The sequence below is a fragment of the Chelonoidis abingdonii genome, chromosome 3, assembly GCF_003597395.2.
Source record: "Chelonoidis abingdonii isolate Lonesome George chromosome 3, CheloAbing_2.0, whole genome shotgun sequence".
Lineage (NCBI taxonomy): Eukaryota > Metazoa > Chordata > Testudines > Testudinidae > Chelonoidis > Chelonoidis abingdonii.
The window spans coordinates 8450630-8463761 of record NC_133771.1 but is presented as its reverse complement, the minus strand read 5'-3'; the positions used below and the strand labels follow the sequence as shown (position 1 = coordinate 8463761).

General features: G+C 42.9%; 1 long non-coding RNA gene across 3 annotated transcripts in view; it reads right to left on the bottom strand.

The window, feature by feature from the left end:
* Nucleotides 1-13132, bottom strand: part of LOC116828913 (uncharacterized) — a 72134-nt gene that overhangs the window by 38797 nt on the left and 20205 nt on the right. For 2 of the 3 annotated variants that reach the window (XR_012655413.1, XR_012655414.1), the window contains exon 3: nt 7865-8319. This is a non-coding gene — a long non-coding RNA (uncharacterized LOC116828913). The remainder of the gene's footprint in view (nt 1-7864; nt 8320-13132) is intronic. The other variant, XR_004374632.2, reaches the window with a different exon arrangement.

Below are 13132 nucleotides of genomic sequence, written 5' to 3'. Positions count from 1 at the left end.
AATTACTGTGCCTAGTGTGGCCGCATGAAATCGAATTTATAATATCAGTTTTATAAAACCGATTTTAGCTAATTCGATATTATCCCGTAGTGTAGACATGGCCATTCTTTCCTCCACAGATAGTGTTGTCTCTCATCAAGCACTTCCTGAAATAGAAGTTCTCTTCAAATCCCCAGACATGACCACATGGTGGCACCGCTACTGGGAAGCAATGTATACTGACAACACCCACACTCCAAACTTCCACTGAGAGGTATTTCCTAGTCAGGGTCCTTCCTTCCCGCACTCTTTAGCTACAGCCTGGGGATGTGCCAAAGATTCAGACCCAACCAGCACAATAGCTCTTACAACATGCTCAAGTTCCACTCCAAGGCATTGGGTTTGAGGCAGGGATTACTGAGTTAAATTTGCAGATCAGAGCAGAGAATCTTAGTGGTCCCCTCTGAATTTAAAATCTATGGGTGAAATCCTGGCCCCATTGAAGTCAATGGCAAAGCTCCAAATGATTTAAGGGGGTGCAGAACTTCACCCTATGAATCTATTACTCTAAGTAATTCAGAGAGAAACCTTCAAGGACGTGTGTCGGTTTTTGGTAGATTAAATATAAAACGCCCTAACATTTAGTATAAAGCCAGAAAGCCAATTAATCCCCCAGCTGCCTTACGCCTAGCGGAGTAAAACACTACATAAGGCTTGCCCACACTACTCTAGCATTGGCACAGTTACATCGGCATAAAGGGGCTTTATACCAGTATAGCCATTCCTGTACAGGAAGGGGAGTTGCTATTCTGGTAGAAGTCAGTTTTATAACTGCACCCACACTTTGGCCTGGTCTACGCTGGAGGGGGAAGTCGATGTAAGATACGCAACTTCAGCTATGAGAATAGCGCAGCTGAAGTCAACTTATCTTATTTTGATTTACCTCCCATCCTCATGGCGCGGGATCGACTGCCGCGGCTCCCCCATCAACTCCGCTTTCACCTCTCTCCCTGGTGGAGTTCCGGAGTCGACGGGAGCGCGTTCGGGGATTGATACATTGCGTCTAGAGGAGATGCGATATATCGATCCCTGATAGATCAATTGCTACTCACTGATGTGGCTAGTAGTGTGGATGTACCCTAAGGCTTCTGCTAGTATAAGTATTCAGTGGGGAGGAGGGAGAATCACACCCTTAGCTGAAATAGTTACTGATAAAATTAGTAGGGAAGGGCCAGACTTAAGACACACAATTATTATGAGCAGTGTCTTGCTGACAGAAGGGACTGTTTGAATTGAAATCCCCTTCAAATCCCTGTCAGTTCTTGCTCTACTTCCACAACAGTAAATTAAAAAGAAAAAGAAAACAGCTGGTGCTGAACCAATGCCAGTTTCTTGTTACTCTGCATCAACAGCATCTTGTTATGAGCTGAGTGAAACCTTGGGATTGAGACCGATATGTTACTTGAAGGGTGAATTCACACTTAATTGTAAGTATAAACCCTACCTAAAACAAAAGAAGTGTGTGAACCCACCCAGGAGCTTTGACTGAGTATTTTTTTGTGTATGGGGAGGGGGTGGGTAGAACAAAAAAATCCCTGAGATTATGTCTACACTACATAATTTACAGCAGCGCCACTGCGCCGCTGTGGCACTTCTGATGAAGACGCTCCAAGCCAACAGGGGAGAACTCTCCCATCGGAGTAGTTCATCCACCTCCCGGAGAGGTGGTAGCTATGTTGAAGAGAAGCTCTCTCACTGACAGAGCAGTTTACACCAGCAGTTTGGTCAGTATAACTACATCACTCAGGCGTATGGACTGCTCTCTCTAAATACATCAGCGGGGTAAATACCAGGGAGGGAGATGAGTTATTTAAATTAAGTGCCAATGTGGATACAAGAACAAAAGGATATAAACTGGCCATCGACAAAGTTGGTCTTGAATTTAGGTGAAGATTTCTTCTAATCATCAGAGAAGGGAAGTTCTGGAACAGCCTTCCAAGGGGAGCCGTGGAGGCAAAAAACCTGACTGCCTTCAAGACTGAGCTTGATAAGTTTATGGAGGGGATGGTATGATGGGACTGCCCACAATGGCATGTGGCCCATAAGCAACTGCCAGTAGCAAATATCCCCAATGACCATTGATGGGACACTAGATGGGGAGGACTCTGAGTCACTACAGAGAATTCTTTCCCAGGTGTCTGGCTGATGGGTCTTGCCCACATGCTCAGTATCTAAACTGATTTTCATATGTGGGGCCGGGAAGAAATTTTCCCTGGGTCAGATTGGCAGAGACCTTGTTGGTTTTTCGCCTTCCTCTGCAGGAAGGCACAGGTCACTTGCAGGTTTAACTAGTGTGAATGGTGAATTGTCTGTAACTTGAGGTCTTTAAACCATGATTTGAGGACTTCAGTAACTCAGGCAGAGGTTAGGGGTCTATTACAGGAGTGGGTGGGTGAGGTTCTGTGGCCTGCAATGTGCAGGAGGTCAGACTAGATGATCACGATGGTCCCTTTTGACTTTGAAGTCTAAGTCTATGTTTGCCCCAGTGCCAGCACAAGGGGGTGCACTGGATTGTACAGCACCATGGGGCTACCCTGAAAGACCAGAGGTGGCATGGCAGAGTGGGGTTCCTGCAGAGATTCTCTGGGTGGATAGCTCCTTACAACCCTTTCTAAAGGTGTAAAAAGGTCCACTGCTTTGTGTATACCTACAGCTCAGCTGGAAGTCCTATGTCTCCAGCCACTGCCACCTGGAGGTACACCCGCCCTTCAACTCAACTCATTCTAGGGCCCAGATCCTGTAAGATATTCCAAGTCTAACCTCCACTGATTTCAGTGGAAATTAGGAGCTGAAATATCTTTGAGGATGTGGGTCCAGGTGTCTTAACTGGCCGATAGCAAGCATATGGTACTCACAGGTACAGAAGAGTCAAAAATTGTGTCTGAAATTTTAATAAGACGGGATAAATTTATAACCAGTAACATCTGTGTTTCTGCAAAAGGAGGTAAGGGTAATAATCTCAATACTCCAAGGCTATTCACTGCAGGGGTCAGGAAGGAATTTTGCTGTTTCTAATGTTTGCTGCATTTTGACAGCGTCCTGCATATGATGTTTGTCAAGTGCTTTGGGGCAAAAGGTGCTCTGTAAGTATAAAATATTATTATTACATGTTCCTACTGCTTAGCTGGTAATTATATTTCAAGTTACCAACCATATAATTAGCAGTTTCCTGTCTTCATTGCTCTATAGGGGAAAAAAATCAGATAATTACCCTGTAACAACACAGTACTTTCCTTTCATTGATATGGCCAGTGTGACAATAGTTCTTGTACTTGAAGGTAGGCAGAATTCTGCAATGGAGATCTCACTTGGCCACCTTCATAACCTAAGTTGCCAACAAGCCAGATGCAGCAAACCATATCTATATTTCAGATATGATACATTCATACTGATTACTCAGGTTCATTACCTGTGGCTAAAATTTTAACACTACAGAACACAGCCTCGCAGATCTACAATGGACTGTATCTCACCTGGAGGCCTAGATGAAAGGGAAAACTGGCTAAGTGGACCTATTTCACATCCCACCTGCTAAAGAAGAAGCTGATCTTAGCTGGGATCTGGAAACTTTTGTTTCTGTTTGGAACCCTGGAGTCCTCCACGCCTTTTCCTTCATGAGGTACTGGATTTTCACCACCTGATGTTGGCCTAGAAGTAACAGATGAAGATTCCTTCCCTTCTAAACTGAACCACCAGGCGTCTATTCTGTTTTGAACCTTGAGTCACACCAGTCCCTATACAGTACTTGAGCCTGCTGCCTCTCCAACGTTCCCAGAACATACTGAACCTGGGACTGAGCCTGAAATGTTTCATTTACGACGTTCCCTGAAGCAGTCGAATAGACCTTTTTTACCCTCCCAGCATGCAGCATTTCTATATCCAGTGCATACGGGGAGGGGGGAATCTCACTTGTATCTCATGCATTTTTCTGATTACTCATTAAAACAGGATTATGGATTTGTATATCATGTTGATTTTCTTCCCACTGTTGTTTTGGTTTGACTCCTGATTCATGTCACTGAGATCTAGATTCTCTATAATAAACTTCCCAAAAGTTTGGGCTTGGTGGGATCTGGGGTCATAGTTCAGCCTGTGAGAGAGTTAAAAGTCCGCTTTTTTTTTTTTTTCCTTCATGGTACTGAGCACTTTCAGTTCCCATTGGCTTCATGGGAGCTGAAGGGGCTCTGCATTTCTCAGGATCAAATGCAGCAGCCCCGCATGGCTCTGGATTTTCCCAAGCTTCAGAGGATCCAGGCTCATCTCTCATATTTGCCATCTTCAATATGCTTTACAAACAATAACTCCTTCATCCCCACAGTGCCACTCGCAGTATGGCTGTATCTATATTACAACCATTTTACAAATGGGAATGCAGAAGGCGAGAGATTAAGTGACTTCTCTCCATGAACAGAGGGAATCAGTATCTGAGCCAGGTGGGGAGAACCCAGGAGTCCCTGACTTCCTGTGCTGAACTCAGACACCTAGGCCCTTTTTGCTTGCTAAGTACTCTCTTGTTAGCTTAGGTTTTCTCTACATCTTCTGTTCATCTTCTTTTTGCATGTTTCCTGTTATCTCGTCTAGCCTTTTTGCTCTGGCTTGCTGACCTTTAATCCTATTACTAGGAACTATTTTAAAAGGTCTGTTTGCAAGTGATGCTTTAACAGCCTTTCCAAAGTTCTACCTATTCTTACAGTTTGCTGAAGTAAGTAAGCAACCTACCCTTCATTTCTAGCATCGGATCTTACTAGGTGTTATTCATTTCTTATCACCGGGGTAAACCTTAAATCTTCATATTCATTCTAGTCCTTATTCACTTTTGACTCAGACAAAATCTCTATTGGGCCTGCTCTTCTGAGTCCTCTTGACACTGTTCTAGTAATATGAAGGGGCTTTAAAGTGTGAGTCAATTACATTCACGCCCACTTTATGGCCTTTTTACACAGCTAAAATAGTGTAAAAGGGCTCAGTGTAAACAAGAATCAGGCCACTGACTTCAACAGGCATTTTGCCTGAGTAAAGACTTTAGGAGTTGATTGGCTGTTGTTTAGTCAGAGTTTTACCTGCTCTGCAGCCACTAATACTTCTTATTTTGATAAGGACTGGTTTAAATTTGATCAAATCAAATACTGTAAGCGTTTAGGCAAAAATGAATTCAAGCCTTTTTTGGAGGTTCAAAAACCCTGGGTGAACTTAAAGAAAAAAAATCCCCCACCCCCGCACTCTGGTGCCAGCTGGAAAGGAGAAATTCTAAAACATGACCAGAAAGGCTCCCCTTCCAGTATTAGAACCACATGATAATGGAAATTTCATGAGGAAGTCCTCATGGCATGATTTACAGCCTGGCTTCCAGACCTCCATTAAGATTCTTATCTCTTGTTGTACAGTGTGGTTGTAATCTCTCTGAGTGTAAATCTGAGGATTTGCTTCAGACTATTCTACAGAGAAGGGCAAATTGCAAGATTCAGATTGCAAATCCAACCAGGGGCTTTTGGATCTGCGTCTCTTGGAACTTTCCAGTATTATTTTCATATCTTTGCTCTGCTGTTCTGTAATGTCCCTTTGGGACCAGATCCTGCATAGCGTTAAATACCCTCAAACCTTAATACATACAACCGGGGCTGAGGATGCTCAGATCTGGTGGTGTTCAGCACCTTGCAGGACTGGGACCTTCATGTATATTCTGGTCCTTTTGTTTTTCAGATGTTAAAGGTACAGCTCGAGATGCACCCACCAACTCTTCTTGAAGTCAAGAGACTTGCCCAAGGTTACATAGCAAGACAGTGTCGGGAGGACCAGCTTTGGAATCCAGGTTACTTGACTTTGCCTCATGTCTAACCAACTAGATCACAACTTTGTCATTGACTCCAATGGGGGGTGGGGAGTGGGACAGGACTCCACATAGTATTACCTTTCCCCTTTGTGGGGATGGATAATGAGGATACTAACATTTACCTACCTAGCTACGTATGGCTGCTGAAAACTTAAACCCTGTTTATTTTTGGATTTTGCTTGAACTACTACTGCCCCAGTTTTACAGATGACCAGGCTATGGCACAGAAAAGTTAAGTAACTTGGCTCGGAGCCGGCATGATTTGGTGGATTAAGCATAGGGCAGGGTGTCAGGCTATCTGAGTCCTTACCCTGCTTCTGACACTGACTTGGTATGTGACCTTGGGCATATCATTTAACTGCTCTGAGCCTCGGTTTTCCTGTCTGAAAAGTCAGGAAAATGTAATTTACTTTCTATATAATGTATCCATGTTTGTAAAGAGCTGCATAAGTGCTAAGTCTTGTTTAGGCCAGTCATATCTGGAGAAAGAAATCAAGACCTCCTAGCTACCAGCCATGTGTCTTTCACATGCATTACTGTGAACAATTTTCAGTCTCCCCTAGAATTTCATAATAGATCAAAATTTCAAGGAGTTAGGATTCATATGAAATGTCCGGGTGACATACTCCACAGGAATTCTTTTGAAAAAAAATTCACCAGTTTCAGGCCACTATATCTGTAACTTAGACGAAATAAAGCATAGACTGCTTAAATGTTCTTGGTTGTTGTTTAACTAATTACTAATTTTCGAGGCAGAAATCAAAACTAAAATACTCCCCAAATTCTCCTCCCACAATGACTAATTTTCTGCCAACGCCGCTTACTTTTTCAGATTAGTGATACCCAAAATAGCAAACTTCTAATCATATAATCCTAACAAGACAGGTTTTAGCTCCTCTTGCTATAGATTTTCTTTCTGGTCTCTCATTAGAATCAGCCTTTTAACTAGTCTTGTCTCCATTAGAGTAACATTTACTTTGTTAAATTTTGGTTAATGCTTATTTAGTTCAGCATGGTATGTTGCAGGGCTATGTGAAGCCTCCTCCACAGCAGGAAATGAACTGTTGCTGTCTGAGAATTGTTTTCAGCAAAGCTTCCTCCTGCGGTGGCACTGAAAACAGTTTCGTTGCTACTGTAGACTGCAGCAAGTGTAGGACCAATCCATCCTGAGTTAAGACTGGAGAATTTAGCCATAAAGCTCTTTTGGGTCCTTCTGTGGCAGGGGGCGGGGAGGAAAGAGCTCTTCACAGGGCCAGAAGACATGATTTGTTATACCAGGCCATTTAGAAACAGAGCAAAATCTATCACAACATGAAGTGCATTTACAAGTATTAAACTCTCCCCATTAAACTGGCATGGAAGTCTTTTTGCCGGCTGTGGAAGCAACTCTGCTTAGAGGAGGTTTTGATTATACTTATATACTCAGCTATACCACAGTTGAGCCAGAATGTGGCAGGATCCTAGCACAGGTAACTAGAGTACTTCAGGGATAACAGCTCTTCATTCATTCCTTTTTCTCCCCTTCTGCAGCTTTCTCTCTGCCTTCAGAAGACCCCCCACCCCAGGAAAGTAGGTAGTCTAGTAAAGTAAGCATTCTATGTCTGCTAATGAGCTCATTTCCTCTCTACTCTCCAGCCTGGTTTCTCCTCTCCGACCCCATCAGAGAATCCAATAAGGCCCCATCTAAAAGCTCCTTAGAGCATTTTAATTGCAAAATTGATAACATCTCATGCCAGTAAACTTGGCTCCATTAGTGAAGGAAGTGCCTTGTGTGGAAAAATGAGGTCCTGGAAAGACATGATGGCCAAATGCACTTTACCACCCTGTTGGAATGGCAACACTTGCTCTCTGTGTAACTATAAATCATTTACAAAGCCATGAAATGGGACGTTGACCCAGTGGCCTAATTTTAGAAGGACAAGGTTATGCAAGATCATCAATATCAACCATAGCAATTGCTCTCTTTCCTCATTCTTCGGAGTGCTTATAATTTACCTTGGTATTGTCTGGTCCATAGGGGAAGCAGTTGCTCCATCCTTGATTCAGTACAACTTCTGATGCTATGTAATATTTAGTAAGAACTCAGGAGTCAGGCTGCTTGGAGAGAAGACAGCGTTTTTATTAATGGCATGAGCGCTCAGCTCATCTTCAGTCTCCTCAGGCTTCTGGAAATACCTCGTTGGCACTGAGCAGGTTCAGAATTCTAGCCCAGGAAATAGCATAGTTATTTCTGTATTAACATTACATCATCTAATTTCCATAGCCATGCACCTACCAGACTCATATGCTTAAACACGTCCTTAAATGTTTTGCTGGACCTGGGCCAGAGTGCTCGACATCTTGCAGAATCAAGCCCATAGTACCCATGGGTGAGGTAATATCTTTTACTGGGCCAACTTCTGTACGTGAAATAGACAAGCTTCTGAGCTCCACGGTGCTCCTCTTTGGGTCTGGGAAAGGTATGAGAGTGTCACAGCAAGATATGACCTCATCCACCTAGTCTTTCTCATATCTTTAAACCAACACAGCTACAACAACCCTGCAAACATGATTTAAAGAGCAGTTTTAATCAGCAAAGCGTTTATATAAAAATGCCTCATATTGGTTTAATATATCTGTTCCGTATGCATCTTCCAGTCATTAACATCAGCTTATTTTACTAAACGCAGAATTGTTAGCTAAATGCTGATGATGGTACAGCCTGTGTTATGACAGGTGATGATAGAAGTGGCAGAAAGAGAACCGGTTGATTCTTCAGATCCCAGAACACTTGATTTGCAAGACTTGCAGTTAGAAGAAGGATTTTTTGCCTTTTGAGGGGAATCATTACAGAACCCCAATGTGATTTTTTTAGAGTCACTTTGTTTTTTTAGTATGTAGCACTCACAGCTTATTTTACATTTTCAAAGCACATTGAAAATGCTGGCTAACTAATGCTCACTACACCTATGTGAGGTAGGTAAATCAGGATTTTTATTCCCATTTTACAGATGGGGAGACTGAGACACAAAGCTGAGAGTCTTGTCCAGCACATCAGTGGTGAAGCTGAGATTAGAAATCAGGAGCTTCAGGTGCCCAGCCCACAGCTCAATTCTCTATAGAGTGCTGCCTTTTTAAATTGGAGCTAAAACTACACAGAACAGTTTTTAATGGAAAAATAATTTCAACTTTCAGGGAAAAAAGATTCAAGATAATAATTAAATTTCAAACATTTATGAGGCTAAGTCTCCTTCAAGTATTCAAAAGCTTCTTTCATTTTCCACATCTTCAGTATTTCCCCGGACAGCACCTCCAGTGCCACCAAATTACAATTTCTCTTTTTGTTTCTTACATACTGTAATGCATAAATCAACAAGCTTCTATCCAAAGATGCACACTCATCTATGCTGTTCTAATTCAGTTCTCATGCCATGTCCATCACCAGGGTATCAGAGTGCCTTACAGAGCCAGAAAAATTCAAGAAGGAGACTGATGCCTGCCAGGTGGGGTTAAAAAAAATTGCATGTGTAACTTTTTAATTATCTTAATTATTTTGTTTTCCTTTATTTTTAATGAGCGGGTTAATGTGTCATTTGGGAAGCAAGTGCAGTCTGCATTTGGAATTTATTCTTATCATGCTTACATTGAAGTAAATCAGTAATAACTTCAGTGGAGTTACATCTAAGTAAAATCTGAGTAAGTGAGATCAGAATCAAGCCCAATGTATATGGATCTACTAACAGGGATACAGCAAAATCTTCCACTCCTGCATCACGTGACAAAGCTGTGAGTGTAGACTCATTTGTATTCTCTCTGCTCTGCAGATGACACTTCTTTTTGACTGGCTGCTCTCTTGCCATCACCTGCTTCTGAAGAAAACCTCCTAGTGAAGAATGTCAAGATGCAGTCACTGTTAAATATGCAATATAATATGCCCTCATTTCTTTATAGGTTTTTTTAAAAACATGTCAGTTCCGAAGGAGGGGCCAGCCAGGCAGTACTAGAGAGTCTTCTGGCTGCCCACACAACAGTTACAGCCTGGCCATCAGTAGTACAACCTCTAGAAGAGGAAAGGGAGTTTGTTTTTCATGGCTCATTCAACCCCTGGCCTGTGGGTTGACTTCAGTGGCTGGTAATTTTTGCCCAGCCCAAACTGGGCTGAAATCACTAGCTTATTTCACACATCCATTAGTCAGATATCACATCCTGATGTTCCATGTCTCTATCTAGGAATGTATTTAGCACCCATCGCTGTATTATCTGAGTACCTCACAGACACTGAGGGACTTATCTTCATAACACCTGCATGAGGTGGAAAAGTATCCAGTTCAACAGAACCACACTTTCTGTCGAGCACAGTGGTCTTTACTGTCTGTCCTAATTTGCTTTACAGGGTTGTTTGCATGCTGTTAAGCGATTGTCAGAGTTTAACCCAAAGGCAGCTACATTTCCACATTACTGGATGAAATGGGTGGAGCGCTCAGGAGCCAGGTTTGTCAGGACATGGCTTTTTCATGAATTGCATGAGCATTCAGCACAGCCTGGGTCTGCTCAAGCTTCTGGAAGCAGAACATGCAGAACATCCTCCCATGCTGATATTATATCCTCTCATTTGCATAGTCACTCACATATGAGTAATGTGATACATTTATAATCCCTATGGCCTGAAGCTCCAGAGGGAAAAGTGTCAGAGGGGTAGCCGTGTTAGTCTGGATCTGTAAAAAGCAACAAAGAGTCCTGTGGCCCCTTATAGACCAACAGACGTATTGGAGCATGAGCTTTCATGGGTGAATACCCACTTTGTAGGATGCATGCGTCTGACAAAGTAGGTATTCACTCATGAAAGCTCATGCTCCAATACATCTGTTAGTCTATAAGGGGCCACAGGACTCTTTGTTGCTTTTTACAGAAGGAAAAGTCCCTTGGAAAAAAGGGGAAAGTGTAGCCATAGATTTATTTGCATATGCTACCCAATTCCCACAATTCCTCTAGTGACAATTGTGGAATCACCATAACTAGACATGAACATGGCTGGTCATGGGCTCACAGAGAAGGGAAAGAGCTCTGCCTTTGCAGAAAAGTAGGATTCTACTTAAGAGCATGAAGTGCTCTTGGTTCCCCTTCCACAGGGACTTAACTGCAAGAGATGATCCAGAGGGCAGCAGCAGAGCTAAATGGACTCAAGTGAGGTCTCACCTCCACAGCATCTTAATAAAGCTGAATTGCTGTGCTGAGTTAGATGGTGGTACTTCTGCATGGGACTAAGCAAGCATTTCCCTTCAGACTGGAGACAGACCTCCACAGGGATACTTGGATGCTGCTACTTGCTGATCCAAACCCTGAGTGGGTTTTGGTGGATGGGTAAGGTGGTGCTGTCAAGGGACTATCATAGACTCATAGAAGAATAGGGTTGGAAGAGACCTCAGGAGGTCATCTAATCCAACCCCCCCTGCTCAAAGAAGGACCAACCCCAACTAAATCATCCCAGCCACGGCTTTGTCAAGCCAGGCCTTAAAAACTTCTATGGATGGAGATTCCACCACCTCCCTAGGTAACCCATTCCAGTGCTTCACCACTCTCCTAGTGAAATAGTTTTTCCTAATATCCAAATTACACCTCCCCCACTGTAACTTGAGACCATTGCTCCTTGTTCTGTCATCAGCCACCACTGAGAACAGCAGAGCTCCAGCCTCTTTGGAACCTCTCTTCAGGTAGTTGAAGGCTGCAATCAAATCTCCCCTCACTCTTCTCTTCTGCAGACTAAATAAGCCCAGTTCCCTCAGCCTCTCCTCATAATCATGTGTCCCAGCCCCCTAATCATTTTTGTTGCCCTCTGCTGGACTCTCTCCAATTTGTCAACATCCTTTCTGTAGTGGAGGGACCAAAACTGGATGCAATATTCCAGATGTGGCCTCACCAGTGCCGAATAGAGGGGAATAATCACTTTCCTCAATCTGCTGGCAATGCTCCTACTAATGCAGGCCAATTGCCCTTAGCCATCTTAGGCACCAATGGGCACACTGCTGACTCTATGGGCTTCTCATCACTCTCATTACACTGCTTGCTTAGCCAGTCAGTTCCAGCTGTTCGCAGTGCATGGGGTTCTTCTCTAGTGCAGATCTGCATTGTCCTTTGCTTGACTCATCAGATTTTCTTTTGGCCATTCTCCATTTGTCTAGGTCATCTGTTGGACCTATTTCCTACCCTACGTGTTTCTCCTCTCCCAGCTTAATGGCATCTGCGAACTTGCTGAGGGTACAATCCATCCATCATCTAGTACCCTTAATGAGTGTTGACAACCAGCCCGGACACCCTGGGCACTCTGGTTGATACTGGGTTGCCAATTGGAGTCGGAGCCTATTGTCCCACCCGTTGCCGCCCGATGATTTTAGTCAGCTTTCTATCCACATTCATCCAATCTGATACTTTTAAACTTTCTGTCAAGATACTATCACCTGTGGATATTCTTACTGGTGGAAGGGAAGGGAGTTAGACAGATTATTACCAAAGTTACCAGAAGAGGGGAAATATTTTGCTCTTTATTTGCAAATATAGTCTACTTCTGGGTTTTCCTAAATGTATGACTCTGTTCTCCCCGCACCCCCCCATGAATGCTTCTTTGTTTGTACACAGTCTTGGAGCACCTGTAAATGGGGGCGTTCTACCTCCTAAGGGCACCAAGGAAGGATGCATTTTGTTTTTCCCAGTTTCTGGATAGGTGCTTGAGCTGGGTTACTTATTTGTCAAAAGGAATCATAGATATAGTGAACCCAACCCTTTTAGCTACTGTTAGCCACTTGGCAGAAGGATTACACCTACCCTTATAGAAGTGTGTGTAGCTTGTATGCTAGTGTCATATCTACTGGGATAAAACCTCTCCTTATAGGTGCAATCATGAGTATTTCCATTTCTCTTTAACAAAACCTATCAGAAAAGAACGGCTGAGCATTTTGGAAAACATTGAGTTGAATTCTGCTATCAATTACATTGTTCATGCACACCTATCTGCTTCAGTGAGGCTGAGCAGGTATAAATAGGAGAGCAAAATTTTCCCTAGAAATTTTTCTGATGATGTATTTCAGAGTTTAGGGTGTGTAGGGATTATCCTCTAATCTCTCTTTTTTTTTTTTAATTTTAAGGAGCATTTTCCATGAAAACAGGAGCAGTTTCACTTTTGCGTTCATCGCCAGCTATTTACTCTTCACTTGAAGTCCTAAACTTCTATAATATCATGGCCATCATCATAGCAACCAATTATGATGCTTCTAAAAGAACTATTATTAA